The sequence below is a fragment of the Sus scrofa genome, chromosome 18 (assembly GCF_054392235.1).
Source record: "Sus scrofa isolate SSC_HxYL_T2T_F1_AM1 chromosome 18, Sscrofa_HxYL_maternal_Yorkshire_Landrace_v2.0, whole genome shotgun sequence".
NCBI lineage: Eukaryota > Metazoa > Chordata > Mammalia > Artiodactyla > Suidae > Sus > Sus scrofa.
In genome coordinates, this window is record NC_139400.1 from 24,856,537 (window position 1) to 24,882,282 (window position 25,746).

Below are 25,746 nucleotides of genomic sequence, written 5' to 3' on the forward strand. Positions count from 1 at the left end.
AATCTCTCGCAGCTGGGACATAAATAAGATTTAATGGGTTCAGATTGATAAGGTGGTCAATCCAGCTGACTTTGTTTGGAAACAAGATTAGATCCCCTTCTAGGAGCCATGAGCATATAAGTATGTGCTAAACGTGGCCCTGAAAGCTTGTTAGACACAGCTCTGGGCTTCACAGAGGTGTGAAGGGAAAGAGATTTCCTCGGTGTACAACCGTAGGACATTTTAACCCCCTCTGTCTCTGTGGATGAAATACTGTCATCCCGTGTGGTCGAAAGCCTCTCTGTGTTCTTCTTTAATATTCAGTTTTATTCAGAGAAAATGATACACGGTCATTTTAAAAGGGAGCTATCACTGGAAGAGGTCAGGTTGGAAAAATGAACTGCTCCAGGCTGCTGGCGCTCTTATCGAGGAGACAAGACAATGGCAGATGAAGACAAAGACAGGCTTCAAAGACGGAGGGATCGCCCAGAGCACGTGGGTAAAGAGACTGGAAAAATCTTTTTGGGTAGGGAAACGACCGTTATGGAGCTTCCACGGTGCTGACCTGCGGGGGTGGGGATGGGGGTTATAAGTCTCTCTTTGCAGCAGACCTGAGTTCAGTCCAGGCCTCCTGATGCAATGAAGGAAGCTCTGGATATACTCGCTTGCGTGAAATGCAGTGAAAGGAGTTGAAGTCCCGGGAGGAAAGAGAAGGGACCTGGTGGCAGACAAGGCCTCTGGGAGAGTAGGTGTCCATCCACTTCCTCTCCAATATCTTCCGACTGTTCGCTGATGTTCAGAGTTAACAATTCAAATCCGCCCCGGATGTCAGTAGTTGAGCTGGGGTGGGATGTAGCTCTGCCACCCAGTCCTGGTCATCTAGTTCGGTGAGCGCTTTCCACCCGCAGGGGAGTGTCCTGCTTGCAGCAGAGACAGCGGGAGGGACAGCAAGAGTCTAGAGTCTAGGGAAGTTTCCCAACACTCTGAAGTTGTTCGGTGTCCCAAGATTTACAGGAGGAGGGCTGTGCTCATGGCCCCGTGGTGGAGGCAGAGGTTGGGACAGCGGACATTTCCATGCATGGCTGCTTGTAATTCACGTGTCAAGTCCCAAGTTTCAGGGACGAAGCCGAAGGTCTCTGTCAGCAATGGAAGAGTCAGGAAAGACATAAGGCACACAGAGTAGGCCATGAAGAGAACACAGGCAAGTCTGTCTTGGTGCTAGTGACAGGTGTAGGTCATGGAGATAATTCTTTGTTCAAGTGTGACATAACGCAACCAGCCCCAGACTTCTTGTATTTCAGCTTCCTTAAAACTCTAAACCCCGGGAGTTCTTGTCGTGGTACAGTGGAAACAAATCTGACTAGGAACCATGAGGTTGCGGGTTCGATCCCTGGCCTTGCTCAGTGGGTTAAGGATCTGGTGTTGCCGTGAGCTGTGGTGTAGGTTGCAGACACAGCTCGGATCTGGCGTTGCTGTGGCTCTGGTGTAGGCCGGCAGCTGAGGCTCCGCCTAGACCCCTAGCCTGGGAACCTCCATATGTCGCAGGTGTGGCCCTAAAAAGACAAAAAGACAAAAAAAAAACCAAAAAAACAAACAAACAAACAAAAAAAACCAAAAAACACCAATACCCACAAAACTCTAAACCCTGTCTCTCAGGAAGAGCTAGATGCTGTATCGGGTTGCTTGATGGGCTGAGACCCATCAATTTCAATACCCCCAGATTATGGCAAAATCGTTGAGAGGCTCCTCTGACTGATGGGCTATTCTTTTTCTCTTCCATCATCACAGCATGTCGACTATGTTCTTGCCGTAATGAACTAACTTAATGTTAATAGCAAACTCCAATGATGTATATCAGCCCTCAAACTCCCTGAGATCTTAAGAGGAAAAAAAGGGAGAGAGGCTAATTTTTTCCCCTTGCTTAACACAATCCCCTGGGGAAATCAGAAGCTGAGGAAATTTCCAGCAAAGAAATTAAAAACTATTCCCTCAGTGGATTAATTCAAATAATAAGGAACAATAATGGCTGTAAGTTAACTGTAAGGGACATTTTAGTGTCACTTCAGAGTTGACAAGGCTGTCACACAATTGGCCTTCAAAAAAAGGCGAAAGGAAAAGAGAGAGAGCGAGGGAGAGAAAGAGAAAGAGATTAAGAAATGAGGGACGGATGTGGGAGGAGAGAAAAGGGCTGTGGAAAAAGGGTTTCCTGACTGAAATGTAGCTCTTATTGTTTAGGAGGCTAATGAGGAGAGGGACTAAAAATACACACACACACACACGTATGTATGTGTGTGTTGGAAAAGTACTTATTTGCTTATAAACACTTTGGTTTATATAAATAGTTACACTGACATAAAACTGACAATCAGGAGCATCCTGGAAATAGTTTATTGCAGTAGGAGGAGTCCCCCGAAAACTGCAGTGTCATGCTTGAAGTTATGATACTGAGTGGCATCTGGAATGGGAATAAATGAGGCTAAGCTGAGTCAGGTAAAGATAAAACTTACCGGGAAAAGTGTTTCTCCTAAGACTCTTGAATCAAAATGAGAAAACAATGGTACCTCACAGTCTCAACCTCTTTAAAAAAATAATATATATTATTCATATATAAATATATATATGTTATAAATATGTATAACTATATAGTGTGTGTGTGTGTGTGTGTATATATATATATATATAAAACGATATATATAGTTTTGAATTAAAAGGTTCAGTTGTCGAAATCAGGGTTCACTTAAGACCCTTCCTGGTGACTAAATTAAAGCCGTCTTATAACACTTGAGATCTATCTTGACAATGTGGATGCTGCATATTAGAATAATATTGACAGATGACTGGTCCCAGTCCATAGCGTTTTCGTTTGGGGCTCAGAGTGAGGATAATATACACATTCATCACTCTGCCAAAAATTCTAAATGAAGGGTGTGACCCTATTCCACAGATACTAATCTAAGCCCAATTAAATATAAAATTATATACTTTAATTATATATTATAATTTCTCAAGTTCCTCTCTTGAACTCAATTGAGAAAGAGTGAAAGAAATGTAAAAATGGAATGTAAAGACACTGGACTAAAGGAAGGGGAAGATGAGAAGAAGGAAATATAATGGAAAAGGCCTTGAGAGGTGATCAAAACGAAAAGATATTCCAAAAAAGGTCATTGATTAAATGGTCAGAACACCACCCCATAAGCTGGCTGGCATGACACCAACAGAAATATATGTCACCATCTCCCAGAGGAGCAAAGCTCTTGCATCTGAAGCAGAAAGTCTTAGGTCCAAAGCCATCTGCCTTACCCCCTCTTGTGCCCTTTCTCAGCCACATCTTCCATATAATTCAGACTCCACCCTCCAGAGTGTAGGGACCTGAACATGCAAACTGGGCAGGAAGTGAACAGCAGGGCTCATTCAGCCCAACCTGCTTCCTCAAACCAGTAGGGTTCACACAGGGACTTCCAGTTTTCTTTCCCACCAACACCTTCCTCTTGCCAGTTCTGGGATATATATCCTTAGACACACTCTCTCCTTTTGTTCTGTACTAGCCAAGTATCTTTCTTTTACTTCCTTGTTCTCTTAATTTATAAGGGTTTATATTTTATTGCATCTTGGTTTATTAGTTGTGGATTATAATTTGGGAATAGACAAAGAAACCAAGATTTTTTTGGGTAGTTGTTGCAAGTGACAGACATCTAACTCAAAATGACTTTAGCACAAATGTTACCTACTGGTTCTTAGTATGGAAAAATCCAGACCTTCAAGTGTGGCTGGGTCCAGGGGTCTTGAACCGTATCAGATCATTATAACACAGTTTTCGTCTTCTGTCTCTTCTGTATCAACATCATTTTTAAGCTATTTCCCATATGGGAGCTCCCAGCAGCTTCAAGCATCTATCTTCCTTAAATTAATAGCTAGAAATATCTGCAAGAGCTAATCTTTCCTAATAATTCTGGTGAAAGTCCCAGGATTGAATTGCATACCCATCACTGAACTAATCAGTGTCATCAGCAAATGGAAAGTACTGGCCATGCTTGGGTCATGTGCACATTTCTGGACCTACTGTGTGTTGGGACGGTCAATCCCACAGACCCACACAGACTGGGGGTGGTGTCATGATGAGAAGGGTCTGCAGAAGCAATTAACGTCCACCATCTATTCTTTCCCTTTTCCTCCCCATTCCTGGAAACGTAAAAAGGTCCTTTCCTGTCCTTTTCGGGAATCACTTCTCCTACCTCCAATTATAATCAGAAAATGAATTTCTCAGCTACATACAACCTAAGTAATGCTCTCCTCACCCCCTGCTCTCCTTTCTCTTCTTCCAGGCTTTCAAACCAGGCGAAAAGATTCCACGCCACCTCACCCCATCATTTGCTGTCTGCTTTCAAGTCTCTGTAGATGACCTGCCTCTGCTCAGGAAATTGCTTCTTTTTTGAATTCATCTGCCTTCCTCCCTGTTGGATCACATCCCTCTACACCATTCTGCTGCCTGGCCCATGCCTCTTAAGGCTTCCTCTTTGCTCCTTCTTTGAACTTACAGGCCTAAAGGGCCATCAGCCTGCCAAACAATGCTGACCTGAGCACAGAGTACCACAATTATTTGTTGAACTATTACCATAAAGGAAATAGTATTTTTAAGATGCACAGGCAATTGGGGGGTGGGGGGAATTGATTATAGTAAGTGATGGTAAAAGTTGCAAAATTATTGCACGTGGGTAAACGTATGGAATGGTTTTGCGTTGCGTTCCAGCGGTTAGTAATCTGGTGGTGTGATCAGTACTCTGGGAGGTTATAAGGACAATGCTCAATTTATAGGCTGGGCTTTCCCTCACAAAATATGCAATGCCAAGGGTGCAAATTCAAATAAACAGAAGCCTGGCAGGTTGGCAGGGCAGAACTGGACCTCAGACAGTAGAGGGGGATGGGGACGGCTAAAGGGAAACACGTGTGACTCTTCTAATAGTGGTGTGGAGCGGTTAACAGCACAGATTCTGGAATCAGACCATCTGAGTTCAAATCCTGGTATCACCGCTTCTCACCTGTGTGATCGTGGTCTAAATACCTGACCTCTCTGGGCCTCAGTTTCCTATCTGTAAGATGGATATTTTGGTGGTTCCCACCATCTGAGTATTGTAAATGAAGCTACAATGACCGTTAGCGCCTAAGTATCTGGGTGAATTCCTGGTTTCGGTTCTTTGGGGTATAGACCTAGGAGGACAATCACTGAGTCATTCGGTAATTCCAGGACTAACTCTTCGAAGGACTGCCCAACCATTTCCCACAGCTGCCACACCATTTTACATTCCCATCAGCAATGGAAACACACTCCAACTTCTCCGCAGAGATGTTCTTGAACTGAATTTCTGCCCTTAGTGGGCACAGGCCACGTCTGTATGCCCTAACCTCACCGCTCACGTTTCTGGGATTGAGGATGCTACGGGGCCCACTTAGGGTGAGTGAGAGGCCCCCATGTATCAGGAGACGATGGAGGGAGGGGGAGGGATCGTGTGATACAGATGTGGTCACCTGGGGGAGGCACTGTGTGAACTAGACAGCCAATCCAGGAGGTTTGTACAACACTCAATTTCCTCTTTTCTGATATGGGGATAATACTACGTAATACCGTGTACCCATGAGGATTAAAGGAGATGATGAATACACAGCAAGTCTTTCATGATCACCCAGCACTCAGTGACGGAAGGACAGCAGCATGGTCTGAGAGTGGGGGAAGGATGCTGGGTGGGCAAGCACAGCTATTCCCTGCCAAGTGCCAAGGACACCCAGCTTTCCTATTACAAAGGAAACCCTCTGTTGTAGATTTATAAGTCTTGAATTTATCCAAAGCAATTTTCAGACCTATTTCTATGTTCAACTTCTATCGCCTTCGGGGGCGACGTTTCATTTCTTTACTACCTGCTCTGTCGAGTAGTAATTTGTTGTATTTGTCCTGAAGCCACCTCTTTGGAGCTCCTCAGACAGCTTCTTGTTTCTACCTTGGTGGCCCGGGAGACCCTCCCCACGAGGACTGCTCACAGTCCTGAATCCAAGTGCATGGGAATGTTTGCACAGGCCTTGGGCTTTCTTTCAAGTTACATTCCCAAGCACTTATTCTCTTTGCACATCTTCACAGATAAGCTAATAGCCTTTTTAGCTTTATGGACGTGTCAGAAGGAAATCAGTTCTTTACAGCATTCAAGCAATTGCTGCCTATGAGAAGGCCAAAGCTGAGATGCTGAATGGCTGCTTGGTGGGCAGGTGTCACCACCAGCTGCAGGCCTCCTTCCTGGCACTTGGCCCCCAACACAGGTGGTCCAAACTCATGCCTCAATGAAAGGACAAATCACCTTACCTGCCTGTGGAGGTACTGTGATTACAAACCAAAATTAGTGACTGCAAGTCTACCGATTCAGAATGTAGTGAACACATGTACCTTTTACCCTCTTTATTCCTTTTATGAGTCAGGGTGCCATGAGGGACATCTGAAAAGCGATTTTTCTCCATATAAAACTACAGAGATCCTCACACTCTCTTCCATCACGTGCTATCCCAAGAGATTCGACACAGTTCCCTGGGCTGTGCAGTAGGTCCTCATTGCTTATCCATTCTAAATGAGAACAAGAATGTGTACATATATATTTACATATATACACATATATACACGTGTATATATATATATACATATCTACGACTGGGTCACTATACTGTACAGCAGAAATTGGTACAACACTCTAAATCAACTATCCTTTTATTTAAAAACTATAATAATAATAATAAAAACCTAGAGATGCAACATGCTCTTCCTTGGGCTCCACCAACTGAGTTAATCATGTTAACCCAAACTCTGAGAACTATTGCTGTGATATGATCCACGTATGACGACTGTGTATCTTCCCCACATACAGTCACCTCCCAATTATCTGCACAAATGCAGGGGTGCGGTGGTGCAGATAATTCAAAACAGCAAACAGTCCAAATGCCATTTCTGCTTGGCTTGAGACTACATTATGCAAATTTTGACAGCAAATTTACTTTCTTTATTACATTTTGCTTGGATTCATATTAAAAAATTGTTTGCATTGTCTATGAGTGTGTGTGTGTGTGTGTGTGTGTGTGTGTGTGTGTGTGTGTATGGGGAGGTGGTAGGAATGGCATCCCTGGAGTTCAAGAGAATCATAAAACCTTGGCACTCACAGGAGACTTAGAAATCTCCTCCATTTATTTATTTAGAGGAGGCAGCCAAGACCCAGAGAGGTCATGTGCTTTGTGTGCGCTCCCAACGTAAGCTGGTGGCAGAGCAGGAACCAGACTTACCTCCCTGACTCCCTCCCTCCAAGGAGAGAAACACACACTGTTGAATGAGAAGCCCGACTGAGCGTTCCAGCCTTGTCTGGACAAACCCAAACACAAAAGCAATCTTGTCACTGCTGCCAAAGGGAGAAGCCATCTGCATTCTTACTGCTGGAGGCATCAAATGTCCCGAAAAGGCTGTATCAGGAGGCTCCACCTCCGTATGGACTCGATAACACCTGTTCTCCCAAGGCAGCTAGTGGCCCAGGTGGGCGCTGAGCCTTCTCACCACAGGCTGTCAAGATTTGAATTGCTTGGCATTAGCCAAGCGCTCTCAAGGAGGGTCACCCGTCTTCTGTGTGAGTTGCGAGTAAGGCATTGCAGGGAGGCTCCAAACACTGGCATCGTCGGGTCTATACCTTGGGAAGTGCAGCGAGGGAGAGCAAAGTAAGCACTGTGCTTTGAATCAGGGCTCCAGGAGCACATGCCAAGCTGATGGGTAACCTGGGGCTTGGCTGCCAGTGAGTTAGGCTGACCTTGAAATAACCGCTAAAGAGCAAACACGAAGCAGATAGGCAGGGCTCCACCTTTGGCTAACCTCTCCAAGAGGTACAGGAGCGAGGTCGGAGAAAAGACGTTCCTAAGATTGGCCAGCCAGCAAATAACAGCTCTGGTGCCTCTGGGGAGGTGGGCAGCTGCAGGAGACTGTACCAGCTGTGCTGGGTTGCCACATAGCCGCCCATCGCCTTCCGAAGCGACAGTGTCTTTTCCAGGGGTCATTATCAGCTAATGGCTCTTTGTAGCTTGGAGCCGACTGGCAGTAGTTCCTTGAGCTTTTCTATGAGGGCAGGTGTTCTTCATGCCTTGGGTCCTCCGGGAGCAATTCAGCAGGAGGTGCTGGAGCTTCTGGAGGTGCTCAGAGGCTGCCATGGCAGCGGAGGCTGGCTTCCAATGGGAATGGCCCCAGGGACTGATGACAGGCTCCGGGCAAGGACCCAGGCAGGTTTGCTTGGGCTTCCAGTCTGGCAAGTCAGATCCATCAATACCACACGCCTGTCCTGTGCGCTTTTATTTTCTGCCAAGAATGAAGACAAATATTTACCTTTGAATCCAGAATAATGTCTGAAGCGCCTTACGGGGTGAAAGTTCTTCCTTTTAATGAGACCAGTTGTATTAAGGCTTTATTCATTCTTTCTGGGCCGAGCCTTTTTCTCTGCTCATAGCAACATCGGCTTAGAATCGCTAAGGCTGTCAATAATACTCTAGGCCAATAACCTACTAGGTAATAATATACTAGGTTGCTAACAGGAATACATAATAACAATAAAACTAGTTTATGAAATGTTAACGTCGATGCAATAGTTTGCTTAGGATTTCCCCCTTTATTCTCCCAATAGTCATTTTAATACTCCGGGGCTTCGGGGAAGTAAATGGCTTATCCAAGGACACAGGAACCAGGAGATGAACCCAGGTCTTACCATTTTTTCTCCAGGTTCTACAGCTCTACCTTTCACCCAGTAAGTAGCTTTAGACATTACTCTGCACTCAAAGGTAATGGCAAATATTTGGAGCGGGGATTAAACGGCTTATGATAAGACAAAGTGAGAGGTAAAATCACAGAGTGCTCAGTGTGGAGCAGGCGGAGCACCAGCATGACCTGCTCTGCCCTAGATCACACCTGCCATTTGGATTGAGAATCTTCTATGACCAGCTCATCGAGGACCCAGAACAGGGAGTTGACTGTTTAGGGTAGTTTGAGCTCATCAGAAAAGAATTAGAAATGTAAAGTTTTAGGCCCTATGCAGACCTGCTGAATAGGGTGTCCACTCTGGGCTGGACAAAGCAATCCTCTTAAACAGGCCCTTTGGGTAGTTCTGATGCACACACTCACGTTCCAGAGCCACTGGCTTAGACCAGGGGTCAGCAAATCTTTTCCATAAAGGACCAGAGAATAAATGTTTTAGGCTTTGAAGCTACACAATCTCTGTCAAGATTATTCAGAGTTCCCATCGTGGTGCAGCAGAAAAGAATCCGACCAGGAACCACTGATCCCTGGCCCCGCTCAGTGGGTTAAGGATCTGGCGTTGCCGTGAGCTGTGGTGTAGGTTGCAGATGCGGCTTAGATCTGGCATTGCTAAGGCTCTGGCGTAGGCCAGCAGCTGTAGCTCTGATTAGACCCCTAGCCTGGGAACCTCCATGTGCCTTGGGTGCGGCCCTGAAAAGACACACACACACAAAAAAGATTATTCAACTTTGTCATTGTACAACAGCTGTAGAGAATATGTAAATGAATGGATGATGCTATATTCTAATAAAACTTTATTTAGACTTAAAATAAGGGTTCACCTGGTTAACGGTATTAGTGTACACTGAGTGTAACTAGAAAATAAATTCCTACAAGTAAAATTGATTTTTTAAGTGCATTTTACAAAAGTAAGAAGTCCTATTTATTTTTTATTTATTTTTTTGTATTTTTTGGCTGCACATGCAGTATATAGAAGTTCCCAGGCTAGGGGTCGAATCAGAGCTGTAGCTGCCCAAGCCTCAGCTGCAGCTACTCCAGGTCTGAGCCACATTTGTGACCTACAGCAGCTCACAGCAACACCAGATCCTTAACTCACTGACCAAGGCCTGGGATCAAACCCCTGTCTTCATGGAGACTAGTCGGGGTCGTTTCCACTGAGCCACAACAGGACCTCCTATTTTTATTTTCTAATGACTCATTTCTAGTTTAAGATAGTTAGCTTTTCAGTATGAAAAAGATATCTAAATGTGCTGTTTGCCATTTTAAAAAAAACAAAATCACATTCTTTTTAATATTGCATCAGATGTGCTGCCTAACAAACTACCCCAAAGCTTAGAGACTTAAAACAACAACCATTTATTATTGCTCTTGATTCTATGGTTAAGCTGGATGATTCAGTTCCTCTGGGCCAGGCTTGGCTGAACTTGACTGGGCTTGCTTCTGTGTCTGTGGTCAGCCAATAGATTAGCTGGAGGCTTCCTGGTCAAGGATGGTCTTACTCACATATCTGGAGGTTAGCTGGGGTAATGATGGTGACTGGGCTGCTTGTCTCATAGGAACTAGCCCAGGCTTATAGCTGGGCAGGGCTCTAAGAGAACTGGTGGAAGGTCACGAGGCCTCTTGAGGTCTATGCTTAGAACTGGCACAACTCACCTCTGTCCTATTCCATTGCTAATGCAATTCACAAGGTCAGCCCGGATTCAAGGAAGAGAGAAGTACACAAGTCTTCTTGATGGAAGGACCCGCAGTCACATTGTGAAGTAATTTGGATTCAGGCAGAGGAATAACTGGCCATTTTTGTAATCTATTATAGAAATATTTGCCATTTTTAATATTTGCTTTCAGAAAGTTCTGAGAGGAGTTCCCACTGTGGTGCAGTGGGTTAAGGATCTGGCATCGCTACAACTGTGGCATAGATTGCAGCGGCAGCTCAGATTCCATCCCTGGCCTGGGAACTTGCATATGCCAAGAGTGCAGCCATAAAAAAAAATTCTGAGAAAAATTGTGTTGATCATGTAGTTAACACGAAGTCCTGCATGACACTTTGGGTTTCTCTGTTCCCACTGGTAGATCTGGAAGAGTTATATTGAACTTCATGGCTTATGGGATCTTAATGACCTACCCAGTAAAGACAGGAGAGGCCCAAAGATGTAGGGTTATTTTAGTCTCATCTGACAATATGTGAAGCTAAAATTTTGGGGGAACAATTGTCCATGTGCTCTATTTCTTCACTCTCTTTCTGAGATACACTGTACGTTTAATAAAGTTTACCCTTTTTATTTTATTTTTAGGGCAGCACCCACGGCATATAGAGGTTCCCAGTCTAGGAGTCTAATCAGAGCTACAGCTGCTGGCCTACACCACAGCCACAGCAGCATGGGATCTGAGCCACGTCTGTGACCTACATCACAGCTCGAGGCAACACCAGATCTTTGACCCACTGAGTGGGGCGAAGGACCAAATCTGTATCCCCATGGACGCTAGTTGGATTCATTTCTCCTGAGCCACGATGGGAACTCCCAAGTTTACCCTTTTCAGGGTGCAGTTCTATGAGTGTGACAAATACATACACAGTTGTTCAACCCCCAGGACAATCCAGATGTAGATTAATTCCATTACCTCAAGCACCTTATTCCATCACCTGAGCACCGTTAGTCAACCCCACACACACTCTACCCTGAGTTCCTCGTAATCACTTATCTGTTTCCTATCCCTGTAGTTTTACCTTTTCCAAAATGACACGCAAATAGAATCATATATTATCTAATCCTGCAGTTCTGGCTTCTTTATCCATGTTGTTGCATATATCGGAAGTTTGTTCTCTTTCATTACTGAATATTATACTTTAAGAAATTAACTTTGGCCAAATTCAGAGGTAGGTTCTAATCATACAGACATGTTCTTTTCTGATCCGAAGCCAATACAATTAGCATAAGAGCAGAAATAAAAAGTCCATGCCCAAAAAAGCCTTTATCTAGTCCTTTAACATGCTCTTTTCATAATTTTCACATCCAAGTGGTTTCTTACCTTTAAAGTTTTTAATAAGTGCCTTTCAAACTAGATGTAGCCAAGACATGGAGACAACCCAAATGTTCATTGGCAGATGACTGGATTAGGAAGATGTGGTGTATATACACAATGGAATACGACTCAGCCATAAAAGAGAAAATAATGCCATTTGCAGCAACATGGTTGGAACTAGACTCTCATACCAAGTGAAGTAAGAAAAGAGAAAGACAAATACCATGTGATATCACTTACACCTGGAATCTAATATACGGCACAAACGAAACTTCCCACAGAAAAGAAAATCATGGACTTGGAGAATAGACTTTGGTTGCCAAGGGGGAGGGGCAGGGAGCAGGATGGACTTGGAATCTGGAGTTAATAGATGCAGACTATTGCCTTTGGGATGGATTAGCAATGAGATTCTGCTGTGTAGTGCTGGAAACTATATTTGGTCATGTATGATAGAGCATGATAATGTGAGAAAAAAGAACCGAAGAACCTATACATGTATGTGTGCCTGGGTCATTATGCCGTACAGTAGGAAATTGACAGAACAGCTATAATAGTAAAAATGAAAATCATTATTAAAAATGTATACCACCTTGGAAAAAAAGTAAAACTAAAACTAGGTGAAAGTTCATTGAGTTAAAAACTATTTTAAATTAAAAATAAATAAAGAGAAAAAAACTAGGTATAAGTTTAAAGATCACCTGATATAATCTAGTTATTATTATTTTTAAATTTTTTTTATTTGCTTTTTAGGGCCACACCTGCAGCATGTGGAAGTTCCAAGGCTAGGGGTAAATTGGTGCTGTAGCTGCCAGCCTACACCACAGCCACAGCCACTTGGGATCCAAACCGCATCTGTGACCTACACCACAGCTCACAAAATGCCTGATCCTTAACATTGAGTGAGGCCAGGGATCGAACCCACGTCTTCATGGATACTAGTTGGATTCATTTCTGCTGAGCCACACGGGGACTCCCTAGTTATTATTTTTAACAAATATTTACGGTTTGTTTCTTTTTCGTCTTTTGTCTTTTTCAGGGCTGTACCCTCAGCATATGGAGGTTCCCAGACTAGGAGTAAATCGGTGCTGTAGCTGCCGGCCTACACCACAGCCAAAGCAATTTGGGATCTGAGCCATGTTTTTGACCTATACTGCAGCTCAAGGCAATACCAGATCTTTAACCCACTGAGTGAGGCCAAGGATCGTACTTGAGTCCTTATGGATGCTAGTTGGGTTCATTAACCACTGAGCTGTGACAGGAACTCCAATATTTAGTTTTTACTAAATTATCGCAGGTGGGTAATTTTTAAAAATCAGGAGTTGCCTTTATGACTCAGCAGGTTAAGGACCCAATGTAGTCTCCATGAGGTTGCAGGTTTGATCCCTGGCCTCACTCAGTGAGTTTAGGATCTGGTGTTGCTGTGGCTGTGGTGTAGGCCAGCAGCTGCAGCTCTGCTTTAACCCCTAGCTTGGGAATTTCCGTATCTTGCAGGTGCAGCTGTAAAATGAAAAAAGAAAAAGAAAAAAAAGAAATATGGCTAAAAGACATAACTAAAAACCAGTCTCCTGCCCCACCATTTCCTGATGGCCCATATGCCAACTCCTTCACTTTTAATCCTTTTATTTTTCTTTCTTTTATCTTCCTATTTCTAAATCATGTGCTTTTTTTTTTTTTTTCTTTTTTTTTTTAGCCATAGCCACAGCATAGGGAGATTCCCAGGCTAGGGGTCGAATCAGAGCTATAGCTGCCGGCCTACAGTACAGCCACAGCCACAGCCACTGAGGATCTGAGCTGCAACTATGACCTACACCACAGCTCATGGCAACGCCAGATCCTTAACCCACTGAGTGAGGCCAGGGATCGAACCCACAACTTCATGGATGCTAGTTGGGTTCGTTAACCACTGCGCCACGACAGGAACTCCCGTATCTAATTTTTCACCCAACACCACCTCAATATAATCTTCGGACAACCATTCATCGGACACATTCATCAGACAACCAACCAGTTCCTCCCTTCTCCTGGAACTTTCTACTCTCTTGCTCCAATCTTGACTGCTTGCTCACTGGGCTTTCTAGTCAAATTCTAATTCTCTTTTTTCTCTCTCTTGCATTAGATCCCCGAATACCTATTTCCCATATTTTTCTCTGCTTGTTGTAATCCTTTTTATAGACTACATGTTCTAGTAGCTTCCTGAGCATGATTAATGAGAGGGAGAAAAATTTAGGTCCTTTTATACCTGAAAATGTCTTTGTTTTAAACTCACTGTTGATAGTTTGGCTGGTTATAGCTAGAAAATAATTTTCCTTCAAATATTTAAGACGTTTTTCCCTTTATCTTCTAATTTTCCAACAATGCTATTAAGAAATACAATACCATTCTTTTTTTTTTTTTTTTTTTTTTTTTTGCCTTTTGTCTTTTTAGGTTAGGGCCATACCCGAGGCATGTGGAGATTCCCAGGCTAGGGGTCTAATTGGAGCTACAACTGCTGGCCTACGCCAGAGGCACAGCAACGCTGTGTGCCAGGCGGGAACTCCAAAATACAATACCCGTCATGGCGCAGTAGAAACGAATCTGACTAGGAACCATAAGGTTGTGGGTTCGATCCCTGGCCTCGCTCAGTGGGTTAAGGATCCCGGACTGCCGGGAGCTGTGTTGTAGGTCGCAGATGTGGCTCGGATCTGGCATTGCTGTGGCTGTGGTGTAGGCCAGCAGCTACAGCTCCGATTGGACTCCTAGCCTGGGAACTTCCATATGCCATGGGTGTGGCCCTAAAAAGACAAAAGACAAAAAAATAAACAAAATACATACCACTCTGATTCCTGATCTTTTGTATGTAACTTAAAAAAAAAAAATCTCTAAATGTCTTAGTCTCTTTATTCCCAATCTATTGAAATTATACAATAATATCCTTGGTGGGGGTGTTTTTCATTTTTTGCATTGACATTTCTTTCAATCTGGAGACTCATGTACTACAAATTTCTTTCTTGGTTTGAGCCTCTAATTTTTTAATTGTTTCTCCAACATTTTCTTTTTTTTTTAGGACCATACTCGTGGCATACCGAGTTCCCAGGCTAGGTGTCTAATTGGGGCAGTAGCCGCCGGCCTACACCACAGCCACAGCAACACCAGATCTGGACTGTGTCTTCCATCTACACCACAGCTCATCGCAACCCCGGATCCTTTACCCACTGCGTGAAGTCAGGGATCGAACCTGCACCCTCATGGATACTAGTCAGATTTGTTACTGCTGAGCCACGACAGGAACACCCCTTTCTCCAATATTTATCTCCTTTCCTTTTTGTTATATGCTCTGAGGGATTTCCTAAACTCTTTCTTCTACCCTTTTATTAAGAATTTAAAGAAATTTTTGTTGTGATATTTTTCATCTTAAGAGCTCCTTTTCTGACTTCTCTGTTCCTATTCTTTTCCCATTGACACATTTTCATTATGTCTAAGAATATCAACTATATTGATTTTTTAAAAGAATTTTTTGCTACCTACTTGTCTCCATTTCTTCCTGGTTCCCTCTTTACCTGTACGTGTGTATTTTATTTATTTAGTGTCTTTCATGTTAGAGGAATTCCTCAAATGTCAAGAGACACTGGTTGTCAGCTTACGCTGGAAGAGGAGCTCTTAAAGAGCTGACTGGAAATTCCGTCTGTGGAGTGGAGCTTGCCCACCTCTTTGTAGGTTGGTGGAGTCATAAGCTACTTGATTTTTGTTGTAGGAATTGACAACCAACTGTATCTCTAGGTCTTTTTTTCTGGAACATTCGGTTATTGCAGAGAAGAATTCTACCTTTTACTTTCTTTGGGTAGAGGGTGTGGAGAAAGGAGGAGGCCATGGCCATCAGGCTGGTTCCCAGTGTCCTCGCAGCCGAGCCTGGGGCGGGGAGCGGGGGGGGGGGGAGGTAAGGGTCTCACTGTTTAACTTCATTTTTAGCCTCTTTCCTATTCCAGGCCTTCTACTGGGCTGGTATCCCCGCGTTTGAAGGTACTCTTTCAATTTCCTCTTGGTTCAAGGTATGAGAGAATCACTTAGCTGCTCAGGATGGGGTGAAGCTTTGAGGGGGTTCTCTTTGCTTTTTTTTTTTTTTTTAATTTTTTTATTTTTGGCCACCCTAGCAGAATATGGAAGTTCCCAGGCTGAAGCAGTGACAATGCCAGTTCCTTAACCCAGTGATCCACCAGGGAACTCCCTGAAAATTCATTTAAAATTCACTTTAGATTACTACACTTGACTGTATATAAGCTATACTTCAATTAAAAAATAACTATGCTATTTGACAGTCTAAGACTGATGTCTTTTTTTGGCCATGCCTGTGGCATGCAGAGTTTCCTGGGCCAGGGATTGAACCCACGCCAAAGCAGTGACAATGCTGGATCCTTAACCCACTGAGCCACCAGTGACCTCCCTCTGCTTCTCATCTATACTTTAAACCATTCATCCCATTTTAAGCCCCTTCCCTCACTCCTGTTTTCTGTGGTATTAAGTGTCTTAAAAATCCTATCGTTAACCAGCTCTCCAAGCTTCCTCCACGCTGCTGAGTGATTTCAATGCCCTCATTTTCAGATTTGTAGTTTGAGGATATAAATACGTCCTCACTTCACAGGTTATGAAGTTTGTGTTTGTTTCTCATTATCCTCGTTGGTTGCGGGTGATATCTGAGAGGAAAGGGGGCAGAAAAAACTTTATGCTCCCATCTTAAAATTGCAAGTCTCTGATAGCACATTTTCATTTTGACAGATCTTCTCAAATTGCCCTCCATACAGTTTGTACCAATTTATACATAACGATCTAAAAGGGTTCGTTCCCCGTATCTTCCCCATCTTAATATATTAGCTTTTTAATCTCAGTCAATCTTACTGAAAAATGGAGGTGGCACAAGTTTAACGATATATTTTGTAAAGGGCACCAAGACCTCATTCATTCTCGGTACAGTCCTTCAGTAAATACATGTCCTTGCATACAGACGTTTGTAGATAAATTACTATACGCTCCCATTGGGAAGCATCTTACTGCTCACTGTGCTGGCAGCAGAGTGCCAGAAGGGTGTCTACTGCCAGTGTCAGCAGAGTCATATTTATACATGAGAATTTGCACATGAGTGGGCTTGCCCATATATAATAAAGGGTCCAGGGAAGTGGAATCTTAAGAGCCCTGGCTCCTGGGCCATTTCCCCCTCGTTTGCCCTCTCGGAGTGCCCTCCAGGGAAGCAAGCAGAGGCGACAGAGAGAGAGGCATGAAGAGATTTATGCGGCATTGCGCTCTCATCTCTGACGCCTGCCTTCTTAGGGCTTGGTTTTTATACAGTACGTGTCCTCGAAGCTGTTCAAGGTGGGATAGAATCTCTTTGACAGTGAACATTTCATAAACAGCACAAGAGCCCAGCTGTTAAGACACCAGCCTAGAGGGAGACATTTGGGCCAGAAGCTAACCCAAATCTCTGGACTGCTGTCACCTATGGTGGTGGAAGGCGCTGCTGAGAAGAGGAAGTTCTGATTAGGAAGTCATGTATCCTCACATCTGAGAAATGAAAGCAGGTGGGATTTTTCATTTAATGGCTGATTCTCCACTGAGGGTCCCTGTCTTTCTAGAAATATAGAGAGAAAAACATGAATGGAAGGTATGTATGGGAGATTTGCCACATTTGAGCAAACTGAGTTGCAGCAAGTTGTGAAAGAATTTGCCAGGGTGTGGAAGACTTGTTTCTTTCCCCTTTATCGACATTTCATGAAAAGTTTTTTTGGCTGTGCCCACAGCATGCAGAAGTACCTGAGCCAGTTCCACACCAAAGGAATTCGAGCCACCACAGTGACAACGCCAGATCCTTAACCCACTAGGCCACCAGGGAACTCCCGTGACAATTTCTCTACCTAATTCCCAATCCCTAGCTTGTGCCTGTGGCTAGGATGGGGAAGTAACTGCAGTCCACGGAGAGGCTGAGGGCATAGGTAAAGCAAGACTCCTGTTTAGTGTGGCAGATGAGTGACACCAACACCATGACATCACCTCTTACTTGTAAAAAACTTGTTTTGTTTGAGCCTTGCCAGCGGTAGCTTATCTTCTAAGGGCTACTCCCTTCAAAGATTTAAATGGGTCTTCTGATGTTCTGAAAAATTTAAAAAGCAAACAAATGATGAGGCTGGTTTCATTTAAAGTGGATTTATGGTGCTGAATCTACTTCACTGTATTTCATCATCCTCATAAAAGGCAAAATGGAAATAGACCTGTCTTTCTTGGCCTGAGATGAGAAAACAAAACCACGTCGGCTTCCAGACTTTTCTAGAGTGCAATATAGATGAGGAGGTCTGCCTTATTTCAGAGAAGTTTCTCAGCATGATTTTTAGTTTCCCTAGAGAATGCCTAACACCTATGGGTCTCCAGTGCCCTATGGTATTTCTGCCTTAATTTAAGAGACACCCAGCAATTTCATCAATAAGCTTTTTTTTGTTGTCACTTGACAAGGGAACAATACATTGACAGACTAAGCCCACAATAGCATCTATCAATCAAGCACTTTGGGAAATCAGAAATGACAATGCAACTCACTGCATTAAATAACCCATGGTGCTGGGAATTAATCAGAAATCTGGTGTTGTTGAAAATAAATGAGTTTTTAATAAATTAGATTTGAGAATTACTTACAAGCTGTGGACTATGGGTCTGTGCAGAGGCGGCTTCTGATTCATTGGGAAATCCATGGGGGGGCAACTGCTGCTAAAGCAGACAGGAAAATATGCTCGTGCCCCTGGGGAGAAGGAGAGGAGGTTACCTAAGAAAGTGCCAACTTTCTAGCCCATTCCCACTTTGCCCAGGCCGAATCTTTGCAGGAGGTACTTATCTTCTCCAAGTTGACTTTGATATCCCACAAAACAAACAAAAAAAATTGCCCTACTTACGCTCTCACTCTATCCATCTGCTTTTCATCTTAGATTTAAATTACCTGAAGTTTTAGAGTAAATTATTTAAAATATGATGACACTCAATTTCATAATTAAATTCATCCACTTAGTTTGTTTGGGAGACATTCAATTAATGATCTCCAACAGGCAGCAAGACCCGGTCTGCCAAACCCTAACATTCAATTAAATTTCATTCAAGACAATACACCATTTAGTGATGGAGTACCTACTACGTGTCACATGCTAGGCTCGGCGTTAGGAATACAAAATTGCCAAAGCTCTCTTAACAATCTTAGAATCTCCTGAGTGAGCTAGATTTCAATACAAAGCGAGATGTCTTAGTGCCCAGAAGAATTGACAAATTGATGGAGTTCCCTTTGTGGCTCACAGAGTTAAGGACCTGACATTGTCTCCATGAGGATGTGGATTTGATCCTTGGCCTTGCTCAGTGGGTTAAGGATCTGGCATTGCTGCAAGTTGCAGAGGAGTTCACAGACGAGGCTTGGATCCAGTGTGGCGGTGGCTGTGGCATCCACCTGCTGCTGCAGCTCCAACTCAACCCCTGGCCCAGGAACTTCCATTAAAATGAAAATAAAAATGGGACCAACTGCTGTGGAATGGCAGAGGAGAGGCAGGAGATTCTAGCTTGAGGTATTTGGGAAGACTCACAGACAAGGGGGTATTTGGAGTGGATGTCGGAAGACTAACAGGTGAAGAAAGGGTTAATAGCATTCCTAGCAAATGCAACAGTATGAACAAACACTATGATGGAGTCTTGAAAGTAGAGGCTAAATATAGTCAACAACACTGTATTGTGTACTTGAAATTTGCTAAGAGGGTAGATCCTAAGTGTTTTTTATCACACACACAAAAAAAAGAAGGAAAAGGAAAGAGAAGAAAACAAAATATATGAGGCCATGGATATATTTATGAGCTTAATCGTAGCTATTATTTCACAATGTATGTGCATATGAAAACATCATGTTGTATTGGCACAACACTGTAAATCGAATGTATGTTAATAAAAAAATCAAGTTGTATACCTTAGATAAATACAGATTTTATTTGTCAATTATACATCAATAAAGATGGGGGGGAGAAAGTGCAGAGCACATTTGAAAGTTGTGATTGATTTATTCACCCAACAAGCACTGAATGCCTATTCTAGCTTAGCTACTGTACACTATAGCTCAACTATAAGTTTGAGCAAGAATATAGGAGGAGATGAGGCAAAGGAAAACTTGAGACTACAGTTCAAAGGACCAAGAATTCATATGAAATGTTTATTTTTGGAGTTCCCTTGTGGCACAGTGGATGCAGCCACATACACACAAAAAAAGAAGTGTTTTATTTTGCTTAATATTGTGTCCATAAATAGGGTTATAGTGAGCTTATTTTTCTGTCACTTAACTTTTTCACTTAATAGGTGTTGGTGATATTTCCATGTCCATATCTGCAAGAACACCTCATTTTTTTCCTATTTCTGCATCACACATAGAAATGGACTATAATCAATAATTTATTCAACTATTTTCCTTTTTATTTTATTTGTTTATTTTTGGTCTTTTCAGGGTCTCACCCATGGCATATGGAAGTTTCCAGACTAGGGGTCGAATCAGAGCTGTAGCTGCCAAAACAGCAATGCCAGATCCAAGCTGCATCTGTGACCTACACCACAGCTCATGGCAACACTGGATCCTTAAACCCACTGATCGAGGTCAGGGATCAAACCCTCATCCTCATGGATACTAGTCGGGTTCGTCCACACCACAGGAACTCCCTATTCAACTATTTTCTTACTGATGAATATTTAGGTTGGGGAAAATTATCTCAAGTATTTTCTTTCATGAAAAAAAATCAGCCCAAATGCCATTATTCTATCTAGAAATGTTTAAAGGACACTATGTTAGAACCAAGATTGGATAGTATCAGTCAACGAGTCAATTAGTCAACCAATCAATAATTGCCAAGAACTCTCTCAGAGTCGTGTCAGAAAATAGTGCATTCTGACTAGGTGACTGAGAAGAGTTTAACGAAGTCTGATAAAGTTAATAGCATTAATGATATGCTGTTTTAAAAAGTATAGGCATGATTTAGGGAAACTAACAAAAGATGGTGTTAAACCCTACAGGCTAACATCAAGAAACTGTCACTGACCCTAAGCCAGACTGGCACGGAGGGGGAGTGGTTATCAGAATCTAAGGCACAGGGAGAGGCAGCCAGGTCCTCGTGGAAGAGACCCCTCGGTCATACTGATGCTTATCTTTCGCCTGGGTCTTCCATTGGTCAAACCATTAAGCAGCCAGAGGGCAAGATGGTGCAGCCCACAGAGGTCAGCCTCTGGGTCACAAAGCAGGATGGAGAGAGAATCCGAATGCGTATTCAGAAAACTCCCAGCATAAGGAGCAATAAAGAGTTATCAATATTTTTGTATTAAATAAAATAGAATATAAGATCATTGGGCTATACTTGCCTGGAGTCAGTCACAGAGACATCAGTGGTTTAATGGATGAGAGAGCTTACATGTCTGAAGCAAGGTCCGGGAGCCACACTCAACCCTGTGAGGCATTCTTTACTCCCTGCGAGGGGTGGAGGGGGGGAGATTGCCATTTATAGGGGTAATTGGCTGTAGGTTGGCTCACTAATTACCAGGGAAACCAGCAGAGGAACAGGCCCCGCATCACCTTTTCTTTCTTTTTTTTTTTTGCTTTTTAGGCTGCACCTGTGGCATATGGACATTCCCAGGCTAGTATCAAATGGGAGCTACAGCCACAGCCACAGCCACAGCCATAGCAATGCCAACATACCTCACAGCTCAGGGCAACTCCGGATCACTGACCCACTGAGCCAGGCCAGGGATTGAACCTGCATCCTCATGGGTATTAGTTGGATTCGTTTCCCCTGGGCCACGACAGGAACTTCGACCCCCTTTGGATAAGAACAATCACTAGCTGGGGCCTGGCGCAAGTATATAGGAAGGTCAGCGCTATGAGTAGGGTGTAGACAAGCAGGCACTGGTCGGAGCAGAGGGGGATGTAAAGAGGGCAAGAGAACAGCCATCATGAGTGGCCTGACCATATGAAGATGGAGAGTTCTCATTGGGAGTTTTGTAACTGAGTGGGGCCCAGCAGGGCCTTCCCAGGGCCAGACTTCCCCGCACATCCTCTGGCTATAGCTCCTCTCTGAAGAAGCCAGATAATAGTATCTCATGCGTACCTCCTGAGGTTTTTCAGATGCTAAAAACCATGTAAGAAATCAACTACTTGAAGATCCGAAGCACAGAGCCCCCAGACCTACTGGCGCCTAAGGACTGATAAAGTCAACCTCTCCACTATCTCCACATCAGCCAGCAAGAGAGCTGTTCAGAGTTCATCACATACCCTGGGACCACGCCACTCACCCGGCCTTTAAAAATAATGCATTGCGGAAACCCTTTGGGGAGGTTGGGGAGGTTGAGGGAGGGGGAACGAACCGTTTGTCTCCTTGCCTGGCCCTGCAATAAAATCTTCCCTCTTCCAAATGCCAATGTTTTGGTATTGTTTGGCCTCACGGTGCATTGGGCAGTGGAACTTGCATTTGCTAGCAGCGTTAGCATAAGTACTTGTTGAGAAAGAACTTCAATAGTTTGAAGGGTCAAAAACAGACCTTCTAAGACATCCTACAGTCTACGCCACTCGTACTCCACAAAATAGGACTTCTGTATCTATCTCTTGATTCTTGACTTTTCGCCTGAGTTCCAGACTCAGATTTCCGTTGATGGCTGGGCATGACTTGTGTGTCCAATTGAAACATTGCATTCATGCCTCTCCAAACTTGTCCCTAAACACACCCCTTTTCATTTCCTCTCTCTGTCCCCTTCATCTTTCTCTCACTTCATTATAGGAGCTATCTGTGCTTCTTCCTCAACTAGATCACTGAACCTAAGACCAGGATGTGGCTCCTTCTTGCCTGTGTAGAGCTTGTCTACCTCCATCTTGGGGAGGAATAGAGACTTCCTCTCCTGAAGCAGCTCTCTTCCAGGTGATTCACCCTACTCTCTAGGACCCTAGTTTTTCCCAAACCATTCCACCTTTTTTTTTTTTTTTTTTTTTTGTCTTTTTGCCTTCGACCACAGCTCATGGCAATGCCAGGTTCTTAACCCACTGAGCGAGGCCAGGGATCAAACCCGCACCCTGATGGTTCCTAGTCGGATTCATTAACCACTGAGCCACAACGGGAACTCCACCATTCCACTCTTTTAAAAGCTGTTTCCTCAGGGTATTAATTGAAGCAGGGGACCATGTTTACTTGTGTTGCTAAGTTTCCTGGTTTCCTATTTTCTCAGGAAAGAACTTAGCACTCGGTAGGAGACCAGTGGCCACTGTTTCTGGTTTTTGCTCTCACTGTTAATTGTGTCTGGAGTAAACCAGGTCTCAGCTTGGGCACCATCTAAGTTTACTAGACCAACGTCAATGCAAGAACTAAGTTTGGATGTGTTATATTACAGATGGATGCCTGCTGTGTCAAGCCTCCCAACTGGGAAAATTGCTTTCAGTTCAGCCAGTATTTAACTGCTTTGTCAGCTGACATGAATATGCAAAGGAAAAAAAAAAAAAAGATCACGGGGTGGCTTGTGATTAGGCATTAACCATCAAAGTTTGGACAGAATGAGTCTTCAAGGGCTGCAGGTATCAAGAAAAGTTCCTAAATTGTTCTGATCTCTTTGAAATGGCTGTTAGACAAGACTGAAAAATACATGATTGTAACTCTCCCTTTGTGGGTCTTTTCTACACGCATTTGAAAGAGGAATGGCAGCTCATAAAGAATTGCAACTTCCTCACAAGGTTTAATGCAGAATTAAGGAGATGGCAACCTTGTAGCTAAAATAATAGAAAGAAAATTGAATTATTCTTCCCATATTAAATGCACATATTCCTGAGTGTTTCTGCCAAAATGACTTTGCTAACCCGTGGAGTGAAATACACTTTGTTTTTCACATGGGGGCATTAAACAAAGCTGTGGGCTCGACTACAACTGTTTAGAAGGAAACAAAAACCATCAGGATGAAAAAGTACTCTCGACGTATGGTTATATCAGCCCTAAATTGTATCCCAGCTGCTTCTGGCACCATTAGATGGAACACTGGGTAATTTATAGAAGTCATTTTTAACAATGTGATTGTTGGTATATATCTGCTGAATTGATTGGTTGCGGAGACAGATCTTTATTTTTATAATAGCAATAACATCCTTTGCAGATTACTGCTCAATTTATCCCCGATGCTAACATTACCAAGGCGCGCCTATCAATTTATATTGGAAAAATATGTTCTTATTTCTTAATTATCTGCTTAATTGTAGGGAGACGAGAGTCCCGTGACGCCCTGATTTGCCAGCACTGGGGAGCCTGCCAGTCTCTGAGAGTCTTGCTGTTTGGCTTCTAGAGGGCTCTTGGCAGCCTCATATCAACCACCTTTGCCCCTGTGTCTGAGAAGGTGCTTTTGCCCTGAATCACAGCTGCCCTTCTGCACCCGAGACGCCCTCTCCGAAAGCCAAAGCTGGCAAATGGCTCCTCCTTCAACCTCCCTTCCTGTTGATCAGAAATCCTTTTGATGACACCCTCTTTGGGGCCTCCCTTGAAGAGTGACTGACGGGAGGGTAGGACTACTCAAATTTTGTGATAGCTCCCAGGAATAAATTACAGGCCTTGTTTCTGACCAATGGCTTCTGAATGGCAACCATAGCAGCTATTCACCCCAGCTGCCACCACCATCAAATAGAAACATAAATCTATGCAACAGATGTACATTAAAAGGCAACTATAACTAAGTCCTATCATTCACATTTGCATGCTTTTTTTTTGCTTTTTAGGACTGCATCTATGGCATGTGAACGTTCCCAGGCTAGGGGTCGAATAGGAGCTGCAGCTGCTAGCCTACGCCACAGCTGCAGCAACTCGGGATCTGAGCTGTATCTTCGACCTACACCACAGCTCACGGAAACACCAGATCCTGAACCCAATGAGTGAGACCAGGGATCGAACCTGCATCTTCATGGATACTAGGCAGGTTTGTTACCGCTGAGCCTCAATGGGAATTCCTGCATTTGCACACTCTTGTGAGATTTTTTATTTTAAAATTAGTTTTCTTTTTTTTTTAAATATATTTTTAGGCCCACACCCACAGCATATGGAGGTTCCCAGGCTACAGAATAAATTGGAGCTGCAACCGCTGGCCCACACCACAGCTCCCGGCAACACTGGATCCTTAATCCACTGGGCAAGGCCAGGGATTGAACCTTGGTCCTCATGGATGCTAGTCAGATTTCCTTCTGCTGAGCCACCACGGGAACTCCTATTTTTAAATTATTTTTATTTATTTTTATGGTCAAATATATATATAAATATATACATAACCTAAAACCTACCGGTTTAATCCTGTAAGTGTTCAGTGATATTGAGTACACTCATGCTGTTCTGCATCCGTCGCCACCACGCATCTCCAGAACTTTTTTCCACAAGCGGAACCTCGCTACCCGTTAAACACTAATTTTCCATTTCCCTCCCCCCCATGTGTTTTCTTCCTATGAATTTGACCACTCTAGTTACCTTGCATAAGTGGAATCATACAATACCTACCCTTTTGTGTCTGCCTTCTTTTCTTTGTCAGAATATCTTCGAGTTTCGTCCATGGGGTAGCAGATAGCAAAACTTCATTCCTTTTTAAGGATGGGTCATAGTCCACCGGGAAACAGGGCGGAAGACATTGACCCGCTGAAACCAACGTTGCCTCCTTAAATAGGTTGTTGATTCATCGGCCTGAAACAGCACCAGCTTAAACTGGTTTTACCTCCTTAAATAGGTCGTTGATTAATCAAACCTTGAGTTATTTTTCGAACACAGCATAGGAACAGGATGGGAACCCATGTGTCCAGGATGACCGGAAACCGAATCTTCAGTCTACAGAATTTAAAAACTAGAAAGGTTGCCATCAGAGCCCGTAACTAAGTGAGAAGTCCTTCAATGAGGAAAAGCTGGCTTCCAGCAGCATGA

At 43.5% G+C, this 25,746-nt stretch overlaps 1 long non-coding RNA gene across 5 annotated transcripts; it reads right to left on the bottom strand.

Moving 5' to 3' along the window:
- Positions 1–288: 288 nt before the first annotated feature.
- Positions 289–25,489, bottom strand: LOC100511483 (uncharacterized). 5 transcript variants are annotated; one of them, XR_014833809.1, is made up of 6 exons: positions 25,333–25,489; positions 18,461–18,563; positions 17,832–17,924; positions 10,442–10,592; positions 7,288–8,338; positions 482–1,115 (listed from the first exon to the last, which is right to left on the bottom strand). It is a non-coding gene; the product is annotated as an uncharacterized LOC100511483 (long non-coding RNA). The 5 variants fall into 5 exon arrangements; XR_002340412.2 differs by lacking the exon at positions 482–1,115 and having other exon boundaries at positions 6,706–8,338; XR_014833812.1 differs by lacking the exons at positions 10,442–10,592; positions 17,832–17,924 and having other exon boundaries at positions 289–1,115.
- Between the last annotated feature and the right edge of the window lie 257 nt (positions 25,490–25,746).